The sequence below is a fragment of the Tursiops truncatus genome, chromosome 16, assembly GCF_011762595.2.
Source record: "Tursiops truncatus isolate mTurTru1 chromosome 16, mTurTru1.mat.Y, whole genome shotgun sequence".
Classification (NCBI taxonomy): Eukaryota; Metazoa; Chordata; class Mammalia; order Artiodactyla; family Delphinidae; genus Tursiops; species Tursiops truncatus.
In genome coordinates this window covers 2,040,823-2,065,587 of record NC_047049.1, presented here as the reverse complement: position 1 = coordinate 2,065,587, position 24,765 = coordinate 2,040,823, and the positions used below count along the sequence as shown (strand labels likewise).

At 53.7% G+C, this 24,765-nt stretch overlaps 1 long non-coding RNA gene across 1 annotated transcript in view; it reads left to right on the top strand.

Annotated features, from left to right (window-relative positions):
• Nucleotides 1-24,765, top strand: part of LOC141276725 (uncharacterized) — a 406,019-nt gene that overhangs the window by 315,914 nt on the left and 65,340 nt on the right. The window contains exon 4 of the long non-coding RNA XR_012326714.1: nucleotides 24,251-24,405. This is a non-coding gene — a long non-coding RNA (uncharacterized lncRNA). The remainder of the gene's footprint in view (nucleotides 1-24,250; nucleotides 24,406-24,765) is intronic.

Here is a 24,765-nt window from a genome sequence, read left to right as displayed (position 1 = left end):
ATAAATTTATTTTAAAAAAAAAAGAGTTAATACGTGAGAAACACACGGAAAACGATACTTCAAAGAAGGGCAAGAAATAACAGCCATCATTATCCACTCTGGCAGCAACAGCAACACGAGGACCCCCGTGTTGGGTATTGATCTAAGTTCGAGGGATGTCGCATCCAAGCAGAGAGCACGGTAGCTGCCCTTGTGGGCCATACATTCCTGTAAGGATAAAAAAAAGAACAAACAAATTGGGGAAAATAAGATATTTCTGATGGTAACTAGAGCTCTCAGGAAAAGGCAAGAGATGGATGTGATGGCTAGCGATGGGCAGTGGGTACCAATGGGTGGTTGTCAAGGAAACCTCACGAAGAGGGGACGTTTGAGCCGAGCCCTGAGTGATGAGAAGGGAGGATGCAGGGGGCATGTGAGTGAAGAGTATTCCAAACAGAGGAAGGCTCAGAGCCAAAGGAGCAGCGCTGTGGACAGCCCTGACTTGTTTTAGGAAAGGAGAGAAGGCTGGTGGTGGCGGGGACGTCAGGTCTGGGGGTGCGCAGGATCGGGGTGTGGGTGCAGAAGCAGGCGGAGGTCACGTGACAGACCCCACAGGCGTGGTGGGGTGTGGAGTTCATTCCAAGTAGGACGGAAAGGCAGGGTGAGGTTCCAACACATGACTCGTGCTCACTTTATTACTGCCATTTCACTATCACTGTTGGGGTCGTGTGGAAAGAGGGGCCATGAGGGGACCAGTTGAGTTAGCGGAGAGGAGGGTGGTTTGGTGTGGGGGGTAGGTCCGGTGGTGGGGGCGAGGAGAGAGGTTCGGGGTTTATCGCAGGGTAGGTAGAACCCACGTGAGCTGCCGATGGCTTGGATGTGGAGCTGGTGGTGAGGAGGGAATCTGGCGTGACCCCTTGTTTGGGGTCAAAGAACTTTCTGAGATTGGGGAGCATCTGCTGCTGTTGGTACTTGTCATTTCCTTCCTCGTCATCAGGACGTACGTAGCATCAGCAGAGAGATGACAGCCAAACCTTGGATTGAGTTCAAAAGAAAGTAGAGGCATTGAGAACAGGAGCTGATACCAAGGCAAGGACCAGAGGGCATGTCCTCAGACACCCCTAGGATCTGATACCCTAAACTCCCTGGAAAAAAAAAAAAAAAACGTTTCTGGAGCTGTGCTGTGAAGGGGAGGAGAGATTTGGAATGGGAGCTGCAGGAGAAACAGGGACGGAGAGCAGGTGTTTTGCTCTTTGCCTGCAACGGGAGGAGTCATGGCAGGTTGACGTGCTGATTGGGAAGGTCCAGTGAGGAGGAGAAATTTGATGGGGCTGGAGGCAGCAGGGAGAATTGCTTTAGCAAGGTCCTCGAGGGGGAGAGAGGGGCGGGGCCTCACGCAAGAGAGAAGGGGTTGAGCTTTGTACCTGGAGGGAAGGTAAAGTCCAGGGTCACAAGCTCAGGTGGATGGGTGGTTGTGATGGGAGATGGTGAAATTCTGTTCTGATTGTTTCTACTTTCTTGGTGAAATAGGAAGCAGGGTTAGCTGGGTGTGCACGTGACAGAGAAGGTGTTGGATATTTTAAGAGGCAGGAGGGGTTTTGAAGGCGGCATATAGGAGCAGAGAAGGGTAGTGCACCGTGAATGAATACTGAGGCTCCCTGGGCAGCGTCAGGGTGCCCCGATGCCAGCCAGCTTGCGTTTGCAGATCCAGTTAGCGCAGACGTGTGTTTTCTCCAGTCACACCGGCAGTCGTCCTGAAGTAGGCAGAGAACTGAATTTAACCTGGGTTATAATTTAGCCAAATAGTGCAGCAGAGACAGGGAGAGACGGGAGAGAGCTGGGAGTATGCACGGAGTAACAGTAAAATTAACCAGGAAGTCTAGTCCCAGTGAGGGGGAGAGTGTGGCTGTGAGGGTGACAGATGAAGACGCTGTGGCACGTGGGACCCTTGGAACCCGGGTAACGCCGACAGTGGGCTGAAGGCACTAACCAGATATGCTTGAACTAGAAGTTAGGAGGTATTGTACTGATCCGTAATGCCAAGCTCTAGGACGGGACCCTAAGAGCGAGGGTGAAGGCAGACAGCGCGGAGGACAAGACCTGGAGAAGAGATCCATGCAGACACGGGAAGTTCAGGATCCAGATGGGAATACTGAAAAAGATATGACGTCAGTCCCCACCGGTGGGATCATCACAGAGCCCAGGGCCCCTTGCGGTGCGGAACTGGGTGCATGCGCACTGATAAAGGGAAGCCAGCGTGGCCCTGGGGTTGCTATTTAAACGATGCATTCTTCCCGCATCCATCCCCGCTCTTTACATCCAGCAGTCCTGGATGATTTTCCCTGGTCTTAACACGTGCCTGCCCATCCCTCTGTGAACACAGCCAGCCCAGTACAGTTCTCTTCCTTTGAATGAAGTTACTGCCATGCCAAGAGGCCCCAGGGAGTTTAGGGCATCAGATCCCAGGGTTGTCTGAGGACATGCCCTCTGGTCCTTGCCTTGGTATCAGCTCCTGCCCATCTGTAGCTAATGCTTCCTGCTGCTTGCCACCACCAGCCCTCCAATGGCCTTTTATCTCCCGGGACACAAAGCCGCACATCAGAGCTTACTTGTCTCCTAATCACAGCGCATCGCAGTGCACTCTCAAACAGCACTGAGCACATTATCCCTGGAATACATACCACTGTCCGTAACCCACAGCCCTTTCTCTCCTTAACACCCCATTTCAGCATTGAGGTCGCTGAAGCTCAGAGAGGCCTCTGGTGGCTTAACTTGGACCACGTGGCCATTTAGTGCCTGACTTTAGACTAAAACTTTACTCTCCCAAGTCTGCACCCTAAACCTTGACCCCTCCTTGACAGGTGGGAAACTGAGCATCCAGTTACTTAACTGATGATAAGAATGAATCATGATGCCGCAGCGGCATTTTTCTACGACTTTTCCGCGATGATTCGGGATTTCTGTGGGCAGCATCGTGACGTCCAGTATTTCCCACTTAGAGTGAAAAAAATACAAGGGTATAATTTTCGCTAATGGATTATTATACTCCCCTTACATATCTTTTTCTAATTATTTTATTCGTAAAAAGTCATTGCTCCAACGAAATGACACGCGATTCCTTTCTGTGGAGGCTTGGGCAGTTTGCAGACCCATCTGGGCAGTTGACTTCATTAGCACTACAGTTCTAATGTGGATGGGAGCTGGAAAAGCAAGCACTCATCAAGTTACCTCCGAGTTCCAGCGAGGTTTGCAGAATGAGGGTTTCTAGAAGGAGAGGGAGAGACTCTTTGGAGGCTGGTGTAACAGTGAAGCAACGTGGCCATTCAGTGATTGTACTTGGGTGCACTGAACAGTCACGACAGGAGAACATGGGAGGTGGGGGCTGTGGATGGGCACCCCCTTCAATATCCAGAATTATGGTCTCGAGGAGCTGAGAGCCTGATTTTCCCTAAGGAGGCAGCAGTGCCTTATGGGACAGGCCCCAGTTTTTGAGTTGGATAAACTTAAGTTCAAAACCTAGCAGATAGGAAGTGGAAGCAGAATCATAATACTTCATGTAAGCACAGCATCAGGAAGCACAGGGATCAGCTTCTAAAAGACACGTCCCTGATCTAATGGGGAAAGGTGTTTCAGTAACCACACGCTTTCACTCTTCTCACGGCCCCACTCCATGCTTCTCTAAGGGATCTGGGAACCCAGGATTAACCCTTGTAGGACGGACGGATGAAGGAGTGAATGGGTTAGACGCACTGTAGCACATTGATGTCCAGCAAATCATGACCTGAGAACTATAGCAGCACCTAAAATCTGACTGTTACGATTACAGGTACCCACAGGAACGGGGTTATTTGTTCGTTCGTACACTCACTATCCCAAGAAATGTGTACTGACTGTTAATTATATTGAATCTGCATTCTATGTGCTAAAAATATGGACGAAAATAAGAGACCAAGCCTCTGCTCCCCCGTGGCTTACAGTTCTAGTGGAGACAGACATAAACGGGTAAGGTAATAAAAACACGATAGGCACTGCAAACGGTTTACAGGGAAGATGAAGCAGGAACAGGCAGATATAGAGGAAGTGCTATTTCAGGTAGGGTGCTGTAACAGTCAGGGCCCCAGCAGGTCAGAGAGGGCAGCCTCGAGAGGCCTAGCGAAGGAATTACTTACAGGGCTATGTGAAGCACTAAGGAAAGCCAGAGCAATGGTGGAGGCCCAGGCGTGGGAACAGCGTCAAGCCGTTTACATCTTTAAGCCTGAGGTAGGCGAGAGAAAAGAGCTGTGTTTCCAGAACCTGCCAAGGGCTGTAGCCACGGACAAAGGTCTGAGTAATGGGAGCTGCGGCCACACGCTCACTGCCAGAGCCAGAGAGCGGTAACAGGCCAGGGTTACAGAGTCCGGTATTCGCTCTCCTCCCTCCTCCCCCACTCACGTGGGTCCTCCCGTTGCTGAATCCCACCAGAAGCTGGAAGGCAAGGGGGCCTGGGGGACGGAGTCTGTGCCTCGTGGGTTGAGAAGGGTGGAGAAGGCGATACAGAGGGGCAGATTCAGGGCGACCAGCACAGGTGGTCAAAGAAGGCTATTCTGATGAGGTCACACTTGGGCAGCAGCTGAGTGAAACAGGCTGAGCCACGTGGACGTCTTGCGAAGAAGCACCTGGGCGTGGGGCAGCATCGTGCAAAGGCCCCAGGCAGGAGCGCGCTTGGCGTGCACAGGAAGAGCCAGGAGGCCAGAGGGGCTGAGGCAGTGTGCGCGAGGAGAGCAGGAGAGATGAAGACGGGGGCCCACGGGACCCGGTCACGCAAGGCGCGTGGCTGTGCTCAGCGCACCTGCTTTAGCCTGAGCGAGATGGGGACGCGCCGGAAGAGGGACATAATATGGCTTTGAAAATGATCATGTTGACAGGTCTGGGAAGAGCGGTTTGGAGAGAAGCAAGACCCAGCTAGAAACCTATACATTTATTTGATAAACGTTTATTGAGTAGAGTTCCCCGTGCTCTGCAGCAGGTCCTCACTAGTTATCTGTTTCATACCCAGCGCCGTATATGTGTCAATCCCAATCTCCCGATTCATCCCACCCCCGCTTCCCCCCCTGGTGTCCACACGTTTGTTCTCTACGTCTGTGTGAGCTGGATGGCAGGGAAATCCAAAAGGGAGGGGATACGTGTGTACACATGGCTGGGTCACTTCGCTCCGCAGCAGGACCTCGCACAACATCGTAAAGCAACTGTACCCCAATAAAAAAATAAATATATATAAAAAAGGATATTCAGTAAAACATTTGAAACCTTTAGAAAGGTACTTATTGCGTACCTGCTAATTGGCAGACATCGTTCTGGTACCTGGTGGCATAGCAGCGAACAAAACACCAACATAAAAGCACACAATACCCCTCACTTCGTGAAGGTTTGTGCCGTAGTCCAGGCAAGAAATCAAAGTGGTTTCAGCTAGGTCATCATAAGACAGACAGTATGAAGTGGTTGGATTCTTGATGCATTTTGAAAGCAGAGCCATTACAACGTGCTAGTAGATTGGACGGCATGATTGACATAAGGAGAAGAGAGGGGCCGAGCGGGCCTCGGAGACTTTTGACCCGAGTGAACGGGAGAATGGAGCTCCTGTTTCCAGAGACGGGGATTTTGCAGGAGAGCTATGAGGACAAATTAAATATTTGTTTGGGCATGTTTACTTCAAGTTGTCTGTTGGACACACAGGTGGAAAGGTTGAGGGGCCCTGGGTTCATGGGTGTGGGGTGAGAGAGGGCAGAGCTGTTGTTCTACACGCACGAGCCCTTAGTACAGAGATGGTCTGCAGAGCCGTGGCGCCTTACATGTGGGACCACCCGGTGCGTGCACGTGGGAAGAGAAGGCAAGAGGCTCCAGGGCGGAGCCCAAGTGCCAGCCGGATGGAGAGGGTCCGGGGCACAGGAATGAGGGGCTGCAATGCAGGAGACGGTCCGAGAGAGATCAGGACCTGGGAGCCGAGAGCAGAAGGGAGAAGGGAGGGCCACGGGACCACAGGCTGGATGTGAGGGCGGCAGGCCGATGAGAAGGGAGGGCTGACAGGTGGCCCTGAGCTTGGCGGTGTGGAAAGTCACTCGGGACCTTGACGAGCACTTGGGATGGCATTTCATTAACGTCCAAAACGTCCGCATAAAGGAGTCCCACCCTTAAGAAAACAATCGTGAGCTCAGGGTCTTTCGGGCGGGGTCCCTGAGCACCCTGTCTGTGGATGGGGTCCCTGCCCTAGCGCCCTTACCGAGGAGGGTGGGCTGCAGCCGGGACCCCACAGAGCCCTCCTGGGCCCCAGCACAGCTCTGCCTGCCTCTGCTTCCCCGAGCCGCACCTTCTGGGGCCGCATTCAGAGAGGCCGCCGTGCAGTGGCAGCCCACCGAGGACCACAGGGCCACTTGCTGCCACCCCAAAGGGGGGAAGCACCAAGTCGCATTTGACGCCGTAGCAATTTGAGCTCTGACGGCAGATAGCTTATGAGCGCCCAGTTGCTCCTCGTGGAAGTTTTGAAAACCCGCAGACAGACAGACCAGAAGCCACAGAGTGTTCAGTGGGCCAAGCACCCCTGTCTAAATCACATTATCTCATTTTACTAGTTAATCTGCCAACACCTGCCTTCCGATCCTCACCTGCGTACCACCAGGCGGACAGGTGAGAGAGATGCTGCGTGAGAGCCCAGGCCAGCTGTGAGGCCCAGGTCACCCTCCTCAGAGACTTCTCCCACATCTGGCAGGTGATGGGACAGGCCATTTCCTTCTTCCAGTGCGATCTCTCCACGGTCTTAAATTCTGGTGCTAAAACATATGGCAGCTTTTCTCTTCTTCCTAATCAACTTGAAGTCATAAAATTGCCTGGGTGAAAGCAAGACAGCGAATGTTTCACCACCAGCCATCTAGTGGTCGATGGCAAACTGGAGCCCCTGGGGTGCGTGTCAGCATTTGGGAGGGGCGGGGGGGGGGCAGGGGTCAGAGAGAGGGGGAGAGGAGAGCCAGGGGTCCAGGCTGGTCCCCGGGACAGCTCCTTCCCCAGAACAGTGTCATCTCCAGCATGTAGGGAGGTGGCCGAGCCATGGCCACCTGGAAAGGGGACTGGATGGGAGCTTGGGGCTGGGCTCCTCAGACGCCGGAAGCCCAGCCTCCCCGGCGGCAGCCTGATGCTGTGTCCTGAGCACAGCAGCAGGGGGTCATCGGCCAAGCACAGGAAAGCTCCTGTGATGCTCTTTCTAGGACCCTCAGAACTGGCCATCGGGAGTGAAGACGCAGCCTGGTATCTCTTGCTCTGGAACTGAGAGAAATGGGGCCTTACTGGGTATTCTCGTCTGCACAGAATTAGGGAAGAACACAAATTCTAGAAGAACACAAATTATTAATTAATTATCGAAGAAAGGTAGTTTCTCTAATAATTTCTGGAAAACTTTTCTAAGTCACCACACATAGTTACATTTAGGCATAAATGTGTCCTCAAATTTCTTGTTCTTCAGACACCAAACGATCAAAGGGATTGGACATGAATCCAAAAATACATCAAAACAAGGAGGATGTGGGAGACTTTAGAAAGAGGCTTGCGGAAACTGTGGCCATATGCTGGCACCTGAGTGTGGCCAGGTCCTCTCAGCCTTCCGCTAGGTGGCCAGGTCAGCGGGGCGTGCCGGAGTGGACAGGCAGACAGACAAGACAGACAAGTTCCCACGTGGCAGAACGCCGTCAGAGAACTCTCAGAATACGAAGGAGAAACACATAACTGTGTCTTTCAAACTGTGATGCCCTTTGGGAATAACAGACCCTCCCATCACGAAGAGGGGACCTACGAGGCACCTGATGATGTAGAGATTCGGACCTGGAAAACGGAGGGCTCTGAAAGGCCGAGAGGGAGCCCAGGAGGACTTAGCCCAGGGTCTCGGGGAAGCCCTCACGGGCAGTGGTCACCTCTAGCCTCCCCAGCCTTCCCGGCGCTCCCCTAATCGAAAAGCTGTCCTTGGAGGCTGTGTTTTCCTGACCCTGGGCAGAGTGGCTGGCGTCTTTGGGCTTTAGGGGACCTCCCCTGCCGCCCCCTGCACAGGGCCCCGGCAGGACTGGACTCCACCCTCCGTCTCCACTTTCTCTGTCCTGGGGTCCAGGGGGGCTGCGGGCGCTGGGGCCCTCGGCACCGGTTCCAGCCTCACCTCTCTGTCCCCCACCCCAGATGGAGGCCTCACTTCCTCTGTCTTCCTGGCTTCCATCCACTGCTGCCTTCCTGATACCTCGTGGCCACTCATCCTTTCCTCACTCTTCCTGTAGGAAGGTCCCCAAAGCCAGGGCCCCTCACGAGGGGGACTGAGACCGACCAGGAGGTGAAAAATCCAGAACTTCGTGGGTCCGTGAACCACTTGGCTCGGCTGCCCCACCTCCCGCCTCCTGAAGTTTGGGGCGAGAAAACGAGAACCCCTCACGGCAGCGTCATCCCTCCTGAGACCCACCATGAAACCTCCCTGGATCAACATTTAGTGCTCAGTGGGGATACAAAGTTGTTTGCGTTCTTTCCCATAATCCAATCTTTTTCTATGTTTCCCCCCTCCCCCCGCCGATATCTAGGCTAAAAAGTACAATCAAAGGCCAAACATTGGCAAATCATAAGGAGATGAAGCCCCTTGCTGGGCCAGGTGAAGGAGGGCTGCTGGGGACCCATAATCCCAGATCCATATGCGACTTGACAGAATAATAAACCGGCGTTTACTGTTGCCGTGACGACTCTGGAATGATGGAACTCTTCTCGGTTAAAAATGAAGGCGCAGTCACTGTGCCCAGATCCCAGGGTGATGGGCTCCAACTCGATGCCTTCATTATTTTTCCTTAAGAAGTTGTCAGCAAATATTTGGGAACTTAAACCAACAATCACCCGTATGCTTAAAAGGCGCCCATCGGAGGAGCCAGCAACTGCACGAGGCGGCACTGCAGACGTCTGGCATTTGTGGGGAATATGCTGGAACCGTCCCGAGAACAGGGTCACCCCGCAAATCCCACTGTAAACACGTCCAACAAAGGTGGCGAGGGTCTGCATCCTTCTGCATCCTCTCTCCCACCCTCCGCCCAGATGGAGCCGGGCTGGGTGCCGATCTGTCGGGAGACGGGCTGGCAGCCTCCACGTCAGCTCTGAGGTGCGTCCAATTTCATTGTAGATGAGGTACCACCAAATTCCTGGGCAAAGTCTGCTTCTGCTGATGTGTCCCCTTATCTTCCTGAACCTCCGTGTTAGCCGCCCCGACGCCCAGTCACTAGCCGCGCAAGGCTCCAAGCACTGCTTCCCTAAAACTTTATCACACCCACGATTGTCCACACGCCCCCGTCCTTCCTGTTAGAGTCCATCCCAGGACTTCACAGCCGCCCGCGGCACCTGGGATAACCTGGAGGACCAGCTGGAGAGATACTTCCCTGTGAGAGAGAAGCAGGTGAGCGTACCCCGCGGCAGTCTGTGATGCCTGGTGGGGGTAGGAGATGAAAGCTGTCATGAGTCTTCCTGTCCCCTGTGCCTGGCCCCGTGGCCAGCCTCCTTCGGGGCCCTTCTGGAAGATGGCCACAAGGTCCACCCACGTGTACACATTAAAGACAGTTTGTCACATGAAACGATGGCTAATCATTTCATTACATCATCGCTGCCTGTGGAAGCTGGGTGATCACTCCTGGGGTGCCTCCACGTCAGGGCCAACAAACTGCAGCCCGTGGGCCGAACTCATGCCTGTGTTTGTAAACAAAGTTTTTTGGGGCACAGGGCACTCACCATTTACACTCACACAGCCTGTGCCGGCTTCCACACGGCAAGGGCAGAGCTGGGGGGTTGCAACGCCACCTGCACGGCCCTCAAAGCCTAAAATCATTGCTCGGACGCTTTATAGAACAATTTTGCTGACACCTGGGCAACGCTTCTCAAATTTCCTCGTGAAGCACCGGGGAATCTCCTTCACATTTTAGGTCTGGAGTGGGGCCTGGGATTCTGCATTGTGACAGGCCATGCTTGTTAGTAACAAGTCCCTAAAGCAGTGGTTCTAGGTCCCGGCTTCCTGTCTGAATCACTTGGTCAAGCTTCAACAAACCCCATGTCCAGACGCAGCTCAAACCAGCGAGGTGGGAAGGGATGGGGTGACACGCGAGCATGGGTACCTGTTGGCTCCAGGGCCGCAGCAGGAGAGGGAGGGGCCTCGGCCAGGCCCTCTTGTCGCTGCCCGAGAGTTTCTAGAATTTCTAGAATCTGCGCTCCCCCTTGTCGCAGTGTTGCCCTCCCTGCGGAGGACAGTGCCTGGACATTCCAGGGAGCGCTTTGGGAGGCTTCCTGACGAACGAGGGCACGTGTCTGATGTCACCTGGCCATGTTGCTCGCGGTGTGTGTGTGAACATAGCTCTGGCAGGGGCCGGGGGGCCGCAGGCAGCAGCTCCCTGTGATTCGCTCCCCCCCGGCCCCCGGGTCCACTGCTGCGATGTCCACGTCTCGCGGGGCAGCTCGGAAAGTGGCCCCTGCCGCCCTGAACACGGGCAGGTGTGGGTGAGTAATGTTATTCCAGATGTGGTCCAGACGGGATCGCGCAGCTGGAGAAGTACCCGCATCAGCTAACCAGGGAAGCCGCATGTGTTGGCCTGGCTGCAGGCGGCTTGAAGTCAGTTATAAATACACTCAGGAGGGAGAAGTCTTGCCTTGTTTTTTCCCATTTTCTTAAAACTAATTCTCATCAGCCCCACTGGTGATGTAGGTTTGAGGACAATTTCTGCGTGGGGTTTCTCCCCATCACTGTAACGCAGCGCCTTGGGCCTGGCTCCCTGGAGTGGAGTGGGTGTGACCTCCCCAGGCACAGGCAGCAGAGGGGGCATTGCCCGTAGAGGATTTAAAAGCAAACCCAGTGATAAAATACTCCCAGACCTTGGCCCCATCTTGGAACCCACGGGGTGTCTGTCGGATCAGGGGACCGTCGCGGACCAGACATGATTGCTAAGATGGCCAAGATGATGACCATGTTGAATGATCAAATCCCCCTGCCCTTTTGGGTTCCAGGCAGAACTGCCAAGATCCACCCTCCCCATATGACTTGGGTGAGACTCAGATGCCCTCTGGTTACAACAAGCCCAGCCCCCGACCTGAAATTCCCATTCTTTACCTCACTGATGATTAGCTGAACTGTTTGTCCCCGCTGACAAATCTGGATGAAATGCCTACTTGACCAAATGTTAATCAGCTGTGGGAACCCACTTGGAACCCCAGAAATGATAAGAAAATTATTTTAAGCTGGAAACATTTGAGAATAATAGATGTAGAAAGAAGCCTCCTCGGAGCTTCCCTTTTTTGCTTAAAGACAGTGGCTTCTGGGAAAAGAGGCTACCATCAATTCCCTCTTTGGGGTGGGTCTGCTTCCGGGGGAGAGGTCAAGAGTAGACCTACCACAGTTCCCCTCTCTGGGGAGAGTCGTGGCCTTGAAGAAGGACCACTTGAACCTGCATAAACAAACATTATCACAAACGTCCTTACTTCTCATTTATTCTCCTAAAAACCCATTTGTCTTTCCTAAAGAAATCTTTTTATTCTTCCCCCCAAAGCTTTTTCTCTCCCATCCCTTTAACCTGCTAACTTAGGTGTATGAGCCCCAAGTTCTACCCACCCTAGTGGATTACCCACTGAATATTCCCACATTGCATGTGTAATTTTTTCTCCTGTTAATCTACCTTTTGTTGGTTTAATTCACATGCCTCAGGTACAGAACCTAAGAAGGTAGAGGAGGAAAACTTTTTTTCTCCCCAGCACAGGCTTCTCTCTTTCCTTGAGGCCCTGAACTTTGACCAGCACTTGGATATGGGAACATGGAATGCTTGCTCCCCGGAACATTCCCTGATTAAATGTTCCATCACACCACCCCCTTACACCCAGTTCTTTCTAGCCGCGATTACGCCTCCCTATAGAAGAAAATCTCTTTCTTTCTGACCTCGGAGACTCCTGCAGATCTCAAGGTCTGAGACTCTCCCTGTGGCGGTAGCCCACCCCACCCCATTGTAATAATCCTCTCGAAGACAGCCTCTCCCTCGCTCGGGTTTATTTCTCGTTGCCAGAGGCACAGCGGTACCACAGCCGGCCTGGCAGCCACACCAGTGACCCCCGTAGAGCTGGCTGTGTGGCCACCTCGTGTATTCAAGATTGCTTAGGTGCTACTGTGCTCTCTGAAAGCAGCTCAACGGCAGTAGCTTAATTGAATTGTGCTTAAAGAACGGGAAAGCCTTGGAACAGGCAAGCCTGAATCTCGTAAAACAAGGTGAGCATAATGTTCATTTGCGTCCTGTCACATCATCTTGCAGAAGTCAGGCCCGTTTTGACTCAGATCTACAAAACTTCCGCAGTAATGCTTCATCACTGTCACAGCCTCAATCACCGCAGCCCAAGGAGGCAGGAAGGCTCAGGGAGGCCCATCGAGCGTCTAGACCAATGTGGCGTCCCTGAACTTCACGCACTTGGCGAGTGGGAAAGGCCTCTCTGAACTACTTTAATTTCCACTAATATACACGCCCTGTCATCTTGTTTTCGGTTTCTCCAGGGAAGAGCAGCTTTGATTTCTGTTTCTTCTCATTCTCTTGTACTTCTTACTTTATATTAGAAAACTCTCTTAGGGTTTGAACAGAAGACTATTTGAACAGGAAAAGAGCAGGGTTTTGTGAACACGTTTTCCCAATTTACATTTTCAAGTTGAAGAGGCCTTGAGACCTCAGCCTCCCATGGAATTAAGAAAGAGCCGGAAGTCAGTGGCCATGGAGAGTGACCCCCTTTCCAGCCTCTGGGCTGCAGCCCGAGCCCTGGCAGCCTCCCCAGTGGGGCCCGGACCACACCCGCCCCTCAGGCCTACCCAGCTTCCCACACACCACAGGGCTCTGCGGGGACCTTTTGCATTTTCCGTGGGGTTGCTGGAAACAGGAGCCGCGAGCAGGCCAAGCTGGCAGGCTGTAGACCTCACAGGCAGCCATGTCCTCACCCGGACACCCCGAGGGCACTGCCGGCCCCATCACTTGCCTAGAGCAAGATGGTGGAGGTGCTGACTGGGTCCCCAGGAGGGTCTGCAGCCGTGGCCCCGTGAGTCAGCCTCAGCCCCACCGGCTCTCAGCTGCCTCCTGTGCCTCTGCTGCCCTTGAAGTGTCACTTTGACAATGCGACTTTGAAGAAAGGTCCAGTCAACCCAAGTGATCTAATCTGACCTTGTATTATATTAATCTGATATAACCTGTGCAGGATTGTCCTTCTGGCCTTGATTTGTTCATGGGGGAGAAAGATTTCCTCCTCAGTGAAACATTGAGTAGCAGATAAACAACATCTGATGTATTTGAAGTTTAAAATGCTTTAACAGTTGGGACTTGTCACCTTCATATTTGAAAAGCAGTGTTTGTGTACATGTTACACACACACCAACACAAAATGCTTCAACCTAAGAGACATTCAGGTCTTCGTTCACCTGCTCTGATCCTAGGCTGTGAGTCTCTGCAGCCGTTTTAACTATTTGCTGACGAAGCCATTACCCAAGGGCTGAGGGGGCGTCCTCACTGGCAGCTCCAAGGTCAAGTCCCTTCCAGCCAAGCGTTCTCCGAACAGCCCCACGTAGGCCCTCGATCTACAGTTAGAGGAAATCTTAACATCCGTCCAATTTGACTATGAAAAGGCTGCATTCTGCCCGCAGGGTGCAGGTTTTTAATTGTTTATAAAACACACTGTCCTATCTCCAAACCAGGACAATGTCGGGCAAGCCCTCCCCCCGATTCCAGACGTCAGAGACGAGGAAGCCGGGGCGACCTCCGTCCTACACAGCCACGGCCTGGTGGGCCGCCCGGCCCCCTTTCCCCTCCGGCAGCAGCTCCTGCAGTTGCACTGCGGGCCGGGAGGGAGGAAGGGCCAGGCCGGGGGACAGGGTTGGCCAGAAGCAGTTCTGAGTCAGTCTCAGAGCCCACGGAGGGACTCGCCACTGCTCAGGCCCGTGTCTCAGCAGCAGAAACTTCGAGAAGCCCCCCAAAGGAGAGCCAGCTGTTGTGCCGACAGTAAATCAAGGAGGAGAAGGTCAGTGTCGGAGGAGGCCAGACAGGGAGCTGGGCTTTTGCCCGGCCAGGCGCTAGTGGGACCCGTCCCCAGGCAGCGTCTGTGGAGACCCCGTGGGACATGGGGACGCGGGCTGTTGGATGATGGCGCACAGAGTAAAATGGATACACACGAGCCTGTGCTCATTTACATCCTACTGACAGACATAAATGAGTAAATAAATGCAGGGGACGAACTTGCCATACAGAAGAATTTCAGATAATGTATGGACGTGCTCCCTCTTCCCCCAGGAGGGGGCGGGTGAATTCTCTGCCCCTGGAGCATCGGCTGCACTTAGTGACTTCGTTCCCAAAGAACAGAAAGTAATCAGGGAAAATGGTACCTTCCTGGTGGAGACCCCCTCAGACCCCAGCTTACCCTCGAGATCAGGGCTCATGTCACCTGGATAAACCAGGTGTGTGAGTCACACACCCCCTGCTATACTGTGCCCAGAGGTCTCCTCACCTCCAGGACCCTCCCCCCAAACCAGCGACCTCAGCGCCGTCATCAGATAGAACATCAGACAAACCCGAGGTGAGGGGCAAACGTCAGGAGAGTCTCTGCAAAGAGTCTCTGTTGGAGCTAAAAGACAGGGAATGACTGAGAGCTGGTCCCAGACTGGAGGAGGCTGAGGTCATGTGACAACTGAGTACAGTGAGGGTCCTGGGACAGAAAAAGGGAGCTGGCAGGAAAACTGGTGAATCCAAACAGAGCCTTTAGTTCTGTTACCTGTGCTGTACCCATGTGAATTTCTTAGTTAAAAAGTGAAACTTTAAACGTGAGACGTTAACATAAAGGGAAACTAAGTGGGGAGTAGGCAGGAGCTCTCTGAACTATCTTGGAAAATCAAAAATTATTCCATGAGAAAAACTTATGTTACAAAATGTGATTAAATGAGTGAATGGATCCACCAATGAATTTGATGAGAGTGCATACATTAGGGGCCCTGGAATCTAAAGAAATGGTATAAATGAACTTATTTGCAGAACAGAAATGGACTCACGGACATAGAAAACAAACATGGTTACCAAAGGGGAAGTTGGGGAGGGATAAATTAGGAGTTTGGGATTAGCAGATACACATACTGTATATAAAATAAACAACAAAGACCTATTTTGTAGCACAGGGAACTATATTCAATATCTTGTAATAACCTATGATGGAAAAGAATAAGAATATATATATATATATATATATATGTAAAACTGAACTGCTTTGTTGTACATCTGAAATTAACAAAACATTATCAATCAACTACACTTGAATTAAAAAAATTTTTTTTAAAAAGGCTCGACCACAGGAGAGGAGGTAGATAGTCTGGAGTTCTTGCATAAGTGTGCAGTTTGCTAAGTGTAACGTGTTAATACTCGCTAATCAATACCTACAGTTACCATTTCCAATATCTGTTGATTTTCAAGAAATTCTTTCTCTGAGTATAATAGCGATCATAACCTTGCTGATTGAACTTAGAGAAACATCTATGTGCTGGTTGACGCAATGACAGATCAGGCTGCATTACTAATTAGTGTTCAGCTTGACAGGGACACACAGACTGACCTTAAAGGGTTTCTTCTAACCTGGTCATCAATGACAACAGGCTGCCCACTGCACGCGTAGCTTGTCTAGGAAGCCGTTTTCTCTGTTCTGAGTGGATACGGGGACTCATGTTTCTGGACAGACTGAGTGTCTACGATTCTTCTCACCGAGTGCAGCAAAAATCCTTGAACATCACATACAGAACACACAGAAGAAGACAGACAAGTTAGAGACCCTCAAGACCCAAGGAATGACATGAAGATGAGTTCCCTGGGTTTTCTTTTGGCTTCATGTACCCCAGACTGGACATGGGAGAAACCAGAAACCCCCAAATGCCAATAAGTACAGACCAAAAGAAGACCCAACCAGAGCTTGCTTTTGAGACCGGGAAAGGGGTGGCCTTCTAAGACAAAGCTATGAGGCCAAATGCTGGTGAGGTTGTGGAGACACTGGGCCTCTCCTGTCCTGGCAATTACTTTGGCACCTTCTTGAAAAGCTAAGCACATGCTTACATACGACCCAGCCACACTCTTAAACATTTCTCTCAGGAAAATAAAGAAACATGTCCACACAAAATCCTGTGCTCAATAGTTTGTAGCAGTTTGATTTGTGATAAGCAGAAAACTGGGGACAGTCGAATGCCCCTCAATAGGAAAATGATTAAACCATATACCGCTTGACCATAAACATGAATGAACTACGGTGGACACATCAACTTGGTGGATCTCAAGGGCACATCCCAAGTAGGCGGCCCCAAAAGGTCACATGCTGTGTGATTCCATGTATGTTACATTCTCCAAGTGACAAAAGTACAAGGAGGAGAAAGGATTAGTGGTGCGGAGGGATGTGGGCACGATGGGCGGGGAGCGTGAGGGGATCCGTGTGTTGGTGGGATATTTATGACCTTGATGGCGGTGGAGGTTACGTGAGTCCACACATGTGATGCAATGACTTAGAACCTCACCCTTGGTGTCCATGCCCAATTCCTGGGTTTGATATTGTGCTGCAATTACGGAATATGCAACCACTGGGGAAACTGGGTGAACAGTTCATGGGACCTCTTACTACTACCTCTGCAACTTTCTGCTTCAAAATATAAAAGATTTGTTAAAGAAAATGGGGAGAGATTACATCTTTTTAAATTTTTTGATAGTTATTTTATTTATTTATTTATTTTTGGTTGTGTTGGGTCTTCGTTGCTACACACGGACTTTCTCTATTTGCAGTGAGCGGGGGCTACTCACTGCGGTGTCTTCTCTTATTGTGGAGCACGGGCTCTAGGTGCGCGGACTTCAGTTGTTGTGGTGTGTGGGCTCAGTAGTTGTGGCTCGTGGGCTCTAGAGCACAGGCTCAGCAGTCATGGTGCACGGGCTTAGCTGCTCCGTGGCATGTGGGATCTTCCCGGATGAGGGCTCGAACCCGTGTCCCCTGCATTGGCAGGCGGATTCTTAACCATTGCGCCACCAGGGAAGTCCCGAGATTACATGTTAGTATCAAACCACATTCACCTCAAACACGGGAAGCATGTGCACCCGGATTCTTGGGTTGTACACTCTTGCTGCCTTTCGAGGTCATTTGAAGTCCACCCTCGGTTCAAAGTCTCAGCCACAGCTCCTGAGGCCGGTCACCATTGCCTGCAACTGTCATGCAGGTAAGTGTTACTTAGCACGTGGGAACAGCCGACATCTGTGCTGCACAGAGGCAGCGACCAGGGAGACTGTGGCCCTGACTTTCTACAGAAAAACCATCGGGCAAGGAAGAAAAAGCAGCCCTTAGATTACAACTAAGGTAATCCCTTAGCTGTCTTAAATTTTCGACAAACAGATATTACTCCGCCTAGAAATGCAGCCTCTTGGAAAGATTTATAGGCATAAAAGGTACGTTTATATAAAACAGCTGTCATTTAGAAAGAAGCTATAGCGATCTTAGCAGACTTGTGCATTCTTTCAAGCTTGGAAAATTCGTAATTAACATCAGGGCTGAGACCACTCACCAGCACTTGTGTGTTTGGGATTCAGAAAATGAGCCCTGGGTGCTGAGTGCGGGCTCCTCAGCAGGGATGGCAAGGATGAGGTGAGCAGAAGCTGGACTGGCTCTCGCTGTGTGAGTTCCCTGGGGCGGCTTCACAAAGCACCAGTCCACAGGCTTGTGGCTTCCCGGCACACACATGCGTTACCTTACCGTTCTGGAGTCAGGAGCCCACAGTGGACGCGCTGGGCTGAAATCAGCATCAGCAGGCTTCCTTCTGGAGGCTCTAGAAGGGAATCCAGCTCCTTGCTGTTTCAGCTCGGGGAAGCTGCCTGCAGCCCGCGCGCATGGCCCCTCCCTTCCTCTTCAGAGCCGGCAGCGGTGGGTCGAGTCCTCTCGTGCTGCCGTGTCTCTGGTTCTCCCTCTTCTGCCTCCTCTTCCCCATGAGGACCCATGTGATTATGTTGGCCCAAGCCAGATAGTCCCGGACAATCTTCCCATCGTGAGGCCAGCTGATTCGCAACCTGTCTCCAGAGCCTCCTTCCTTTCCCTTTGCCAGGTAAAGGCAATATAGTCACAGGTTCTGGGACGCTTTGGGGGCGTCGTTCTGCTGACCATGCTGGCCTTGCCAGTTAAGGCTGCCCTGGACCTCCGGCGCCACTGGCTCAGGGCCTGCCACCCGAAGTATCTGCTCCCTCAGGGCGTGGCCGCTGTGGGTGGGTGGGTTTGGGTTTCTTTTTATTTCTCGCAAGCGTGCACAGAGTTCTCACCGTGTGCCCGGCATGGCCTCACGTACCTGCATCTTCACAGCCCGGGAAAGGTGAAAGCATCTCCCCATTTTACAGATGAGGACAGTGAGGCTCAGAGAAGGCACCTGGCTTGTTCACGTGGCTGCGCTGGGACTCACACCAGGTGGTCTGGGCCCACGCCCGCGGCTTCTTCTCCTCGCCTGTGAACTCACTGGAAATGCGGCGGGGGGAGACGTGAAGTGTGTGTCTACACTGCGATGAGCAGGCCTTGATAGTGTGTCAGCCCCAGATCCCTTACAACAGCAGAAGGCTGATGGAAGAGCCGGCCCGGCCCGGCCAAGAGGAGCCTGTGGGGCTGGGTGGGCAGGCAGAGCCAGGAAGCGCAGCTCGCTTGCCTCGCTGCCCATCGCCAAGACCCGGGCCCCCGTGTCCTGGGGGCGTGGGGATGGGGAAGTGTGTCACCGCCTGCCTTCCCCATCCCTTCTGCAGAAGCCATGCACAGGGGGTCTGCTCGTGGCTGCGTGGCCCAGCTCTCTGCAGGCCCCTCTGGTCCCTCCTGCCCACCTGGAGAGGCCTGTAGTCCGAGGCAGCACTGGGGCTGGGAGAACGAGGTGTATTGGATTTGGAGGGAGCACGGGCTGGACTCTGAGATGTGGTGACTGAGGGACATGGAGCTGACGTCCACCTCGGGGTGCGTGCAGCCCCGAGACAGGCGTTCCAGGACCTGGAGGTGGTTTCAGATGACTTTTCCCTTTGCCGTCCCTGCGGCTCCTCCAGGGCACTGCTTAGGGGCTGGGATTCCGTAGACACAGCGGTGGAAATCCTGGCTCTGAGTGCTGAGAACAAAGAACATCTCGTGTCTTCATCTGGGTTTGCAAGGGGTGTAAATGGAGGGGCCGCTTTGCTGGGCTGAGGATAAGGCGGGGCGTGGTGGGGACATGGCTGGAGGGGCCGGAAAGGGCGCCTGGGAAGGGTGTTCGGGGGCCTGGGGGACAAAGTTGAGATGGGGACCCAAGGGGCAGGTGGGGTCCTGCAGGAGAAAGGGGCTGGGCCCTGGGCTGGGAGGGGAAAGGCCCTGCTCTGGGTGGTGAGCGAGGGGCCCCCACTGTCGAGCCTCTGCTCCCCGGGGCTGTCCCCCGGGGAGTGGTCTCTGCTCTCTCAGATGCACCAGTGCCCACCGCTGTGTCGGGTGGGTCTTCCACGTGCGTGGGCGGGTGTGGAAGGGGCTGTGCTCTAGCCAAGTTCAGCGGGTTTCATGCTGAGGGGCCCCTGGGTGGGTGAGAGCACAGGGTCCCCAGGCGGAAGCAGGGGTCTTTCCTACTCTCCCGCCAGCTGGGTCTGCTCTGGCCCCGCCCTCGTGGAGCTGGTTCCCGCCGAGGCTGCAGGGCTGCCTGTGCAGGATGCTCCGGAGAAACAGTAGCAACATAAATGCTGCAGGGCTGCCCCGCGGGATCCACCCCGGTCAACAGCTGAGGACGTGCAGCTTCCCTGGAAGGACCTGGGGCTGCAAGGAGAAGTCACCCCGTTCCTGCAGGCGAGGGGGGCTTTTGAGGCCGCTGGGTCCTGCGAGTGCAGCCGGATGCGCTCGTTTGGCGGAGGAATCTTCCCAGCCAGGACGGCAGGAGCCCACATCGTCTCCTTGATGCCCTTGGGGAAGGACCTTCTCACTGATTCTGGAGGTGCTGCCAGAGAGGCTCACAGCACCCCACAGTGAGGACTTTGACCGGGGCGGGCAGTCGGCCTCAGGAGGAAGCACGGGGAGAGAAGTGCTGCATCCTCACGGACGACGCCGAGGCCCAGCAGGCGATTCACAGCCGCATCGCCGCTGACGTAGGGCCCGCTCTGTCTCCTGTGCCGTGAACACCCTCTCTGCGGGGACTCAGCCCTGACCTCGGCCTCATCTGTCAGGGTCCGGAAGCTTCTTCCCTCTGCTCGTGACAGCTGCACAGACAGATGAGGACTCAGGGCTGAGCCTGGCTCCAGCCTCCTTCGCGCTGGAGCTCCCGTCCAGGCCTGCGTGGGGTCGTGGGCACTGCCTTATGGGCGTCCTCGTAGAATTCGCCCTCCAAAGTGGTTCAGGCTGTGGACCGCCCCCGACACACACATTCCTGGGGCTGCGAACGTGCACGACTGGTCTAGTCTGTGGGGCATGGGGACCAATGGGCCTGTGGTCCCAGAGCGTCACCCCCGAGGGGGTCCCCCGGCACCCCACCCTGCCTGTACACTTGCCCCACAGGGCTCAGGAACCCAGAACTGGGTAGCCCTCGTTCAAGGCCACGTGCGTGCTGGGTCTGGGCTCCGGCCTCCCTGGAGATCTGGTTCAAAATGTGTGTGGGAGTCTCCCCGAGCAGGGAGCTGGGACAGCTCTGCCGAGAGCCGGCGGGGGGACCACGGACACCGCGGAGCCATTCGGCCTCTGTGCGTGTTCCCAGGAAGCTTGCATGCAAGCCAGTCCCCAAGAGGCTGGGAGGGGGGCCCGGCTGGGCTGCAGGGCCCCCGGGTCTTGGGGCACAGCCTGTGGGAGCTTGCAGGCTGTAGAGAGGAGCTGGGGTGTCAGTGCCAGGGGCGCTGGTCGGGGGATACCAGCCCGGCCGTAGGGGGTCTGTTTACATGTTCAGGACTGAGGTGGGGACGGCGCTGGGGCAGAGAACTCGGGGCTGCCGTGGCCTTCCAGGCTGGAGACAGGCAGGGACGTGGGACAGCCTGAAATGAGCCGGGAGCTCAGAAGGGGCGCCCGGAGGGCTGAGGCCAGGCTCTCACGCCCTTTGAGAGAGCAGCTGCAGGCCAGTTTGAGGGAAGAGGCTCGGACCCCAAACCTGGGGGACTGCTGGGGACCTTCTTTCCCTCCCACTGGTCCCCAGGGTGCCTCCTTGGCAGGACAACCTGGGGAATGGGGACGTGAGCTCCCTGCCCCTGGTCACTGGAGGGGGGACCAGGCCTGTGGAGCTGCCCTGGCTGGAGGGCCCTCTGCTCCCCGCTCACCCGCTGGTGGGAAGCTGCCTGCGCAGCCCCTGGAGGGAAACCCAGCCATTTCTGGTAAACCCTCCGAAAGGCTTTCTGCTGCTTTGAAAATGGGAACTCAGCCAGAAGGAAAATGAAATGGAGTGGCTTAAAGCTTAAGCACCCCACTTGCTGCCTGTGGAAACTCCCCCGGAAGAGGGGAACACCTGCCGTGCCGTCCTCCCCCTAAGCAGAAGCTTCCCATCTCAGGGTGGGGTCGGAGGTCACAGGGTCGGGTCAAGGAGGAAGCATGTGGGGCGCTGATTCCCTTTGTTCCCAGGTCGTGACTCTCCAGCTGTTGGCAACCCGCCCCCTCAGTTCCTCCTCGGCAGGTGTGCTGCGTGCACGGGGGGGTGACACGTCCCCTCTGAGCTGTCCCAGCGTCATCCCAGTTCATCCACTCTCTATAGGGATGCTCCCACCTGTAAGAGGGATGGACCCCGGGAGCCCATGGGAAGGACATCCGGGTGTCTGTCCCCTGCTCTGAGGTGGGCTGGCAACCGAGGGGGCTGTCAGAGTGGGGAGGGGCCTGTGGGCGTGAGAACCTAGGCTTCTTCCTGGAAACTGAGGCACGCTGCTCTGGAGGCTGAATGCCAGGCTTGTGGTGAGTTTATTGTTTATAAAGGTCGTTTGACAAGATTGACCTAAAATGTCAAAGTGAAAAGTTTAAAAATCCAGATGTTTTAAATAATTTTTTTCTTAATAGTTGCTATTCAGTAATACAAATCACAATCTGTATTTTGGATATCTTACTGTTTTGAGAAAATTGTTAAAATATGTACAATCGTTTTACTTTTTTGAAAATTCATATTTAATTTTTGATAAAATTGATTTTCTTACATTCTGAATATCATCGAATTTTATTTTTAGTTCTATAATATTCCTGTCAAAAGTACACAGTTCTAAAAACTCTTGAAGTAACGTAATAACTAGAAAGTTTGCAGGAATGAAAGCAAGCAACACTGTTTTATGGATTTTGTTTATGGGACTCGTATGTCCCTGTTTTATTATTCACTCGACCTCACCAGGCAACCAACAGAGCTGTCAGCCACACGTAACGGGAACCAATTCAGTCACCTTTGCTATTTCGCCACCTTTCAGTAATATGCAAACCACAGATTTACACGTATTTTTCAGCGCTGTCATATGCGGTACACTTGTCAAGGTAGGAAGATGGATATATTACAGTATAATTTGATAGGTTGATTTTTAACTTGCAAATAAATACTTAGAATATGCCTTGTGGCCTCTGTCTGTCCTGGCAGAACTGCTCCGTGGCCGTCCTTGAGCTAATTATTGTCCTGACCCTTTACCTCCCCCCAGAATCAGGGAGGCCTGCAGGCTGGTGACCGTGAACTTGGGTCCTCACCACACGGGGTCTGTCAGAGCGTCCGGCACAGAGCGAGGCCCTCATACACGTGTGGAACCTGGCGGTGGCCTTTGGGATCCTCCTCTACTTCACTCATTCCTCCCCGAGAAGCACTGGCCACAGTTACAGCAGGCGGACATGCCAGCATGCGCACGTGCACTGTGTGTGTGCAGAGGGTCCCACGTGTCCCAGGAATTCACCCGGCTTCGGAGCTGACAGTGTTAAGTTTAATTAAGGGCCTGCATCCTGAGCACCAGGCAGGTATTCTCCTCCCCAGGCGACTGACTCTGGGGACGCAGCACAGAAACGGCCACATTTGCATCACAAAGCCGGGCTGGGTAGTGACAGACGCCCGGCCGCCGGGAGGAGAAGCTGAGACCGAGAAAAGGGGGTTCCCAGGCTTCAAAACAGGACCTCAGAACGGCAAGCCAGTCTTCAGAGACTCATTTTCCTTGGTCAAAAATAGAAAAGCCATTTGAGATTATCCCAGCCCCCAGCAGAGGAGTGGGGCCAGACTGCCAAGAGGGGTGGCAGCGACCTTGTTGTTCTAACAGGCACCGTTAGAAGCACTTTATCGTCACTCCTGCCTCCCCGGCCTTCCCTCCTGCCTCACTCCCCGCTCCTTTCCACACGTGGCTAGTGGAGGCCTGGAGCCTTCCACAGGGAACCACGGCACAGAGGGGGCAGGAGTGCACTCGGCAAAGCACTGGCACCGAAGCCCACGGGTCTGTGGGAGGTTCTGCGGACCCTGGTCCCCTGGATGCATCTGCAGTCTCCGGGGCTGGGGGCCAGGGTCTATCCTGGTTGGAGGGTCTCTGAGTAGAAGGAATGCTCGGAGCGGCCCTGTGGGCACCTCCCAAGCCTGGCAGAGAGTCTGGCCGTGGCCTCCACGTTCAGCCCCTGGAGTGGATGTGGACAGTCAGGCCGGTGATGCCCTGGGTGCTGCTGGACCACACGAGCCTGATAAGGAAGGCTCTGCCAGTTACAGAAGGATGGCTCGGGCTGAGAACCTAGGGGTTCGCGGGGGACTTAACGGCGCCTTCCTTTGCCCTTTCGGTCCCCCTCCTTCTCTCCACCTCTGTGCCCAGGGGCCTGGCTGCTGGGGCCTCACTGCCCTTCTCCCAGTGGGACAGCGGCAGCACGAGGAGGTGGGTGCCTTCTGTGCTGACTGCAGAGTCCCAGTGTGGGGGGGGGGCAGGCCGGGCCGAGAGCGCAGCCCCTCCACACCTACATGGAGGCATCACTCGGCGCCGCGGCCTCCGCTCCCTTCGCCAGTGGGCCCCGGGGGGCCGGCATCTGGCTCCGCCTTTCCATTACTTCTGTTTGTGTTTGCGCCATTTCTTGGGTAACTGAGCTAACCCGTGAATTAATGATGGAATTTGTATTTGTGCATTGTAAATATTGTAACTTTAGAACCAGTTGCATAAAATATAAGAAATGTATTTATAACGGAGCTTGTGTATTACCATAAGAGTTTCATCAGGGGAAATAGGTTTAAACATTATCATCACGAAAAAAAGTATTTCACTCCTCCTTACTTATAGTGCACAGTTCATTGGTTTTTGTTTTTTTTTTAAAGGGAGAAATAAAAAGAGTCCATGCTGAAACTGCAGAATGAATTCAGATCCGTTTACCTCTCGAGACGTATCGTGGACAAAAAGAAAAACAAAGCTGGTGAATTGTGGGAAGACATCTCTGAAAAACCACAGCATCACTTGAGCCGGTGCTAAGTAGGTAAGAAGCGAAATGTTTTCATGTTTATTTACAGCTCAAGGGGTCAAGTCATACATTTAAAAACTGTTCTTATGGGTTTTGTGGAGCTGATTGATAAAGCGTGTAGGATGGAAACTGCTTTACGTGCGGGTCGGCGCTCTGACCTCTGAGGGCTCCGCTCCAGAGCCGGAGGCCTGGCCCGTGCGCTCCACGCAGACCTGCCCGCATTCAGCCACGGCCACTGGCCCAGGCCTATCGTAGAAACAGGGACTCCTGCCAAAATGAGCAAGTGCTGAGAAGAGAGGAGGCAGAGGCTCCTGCCTGGCGGCCTGCTCCCTTATTCAGTCGCCTCCTGTGACATGAGGCCCTTCCACTGCCACA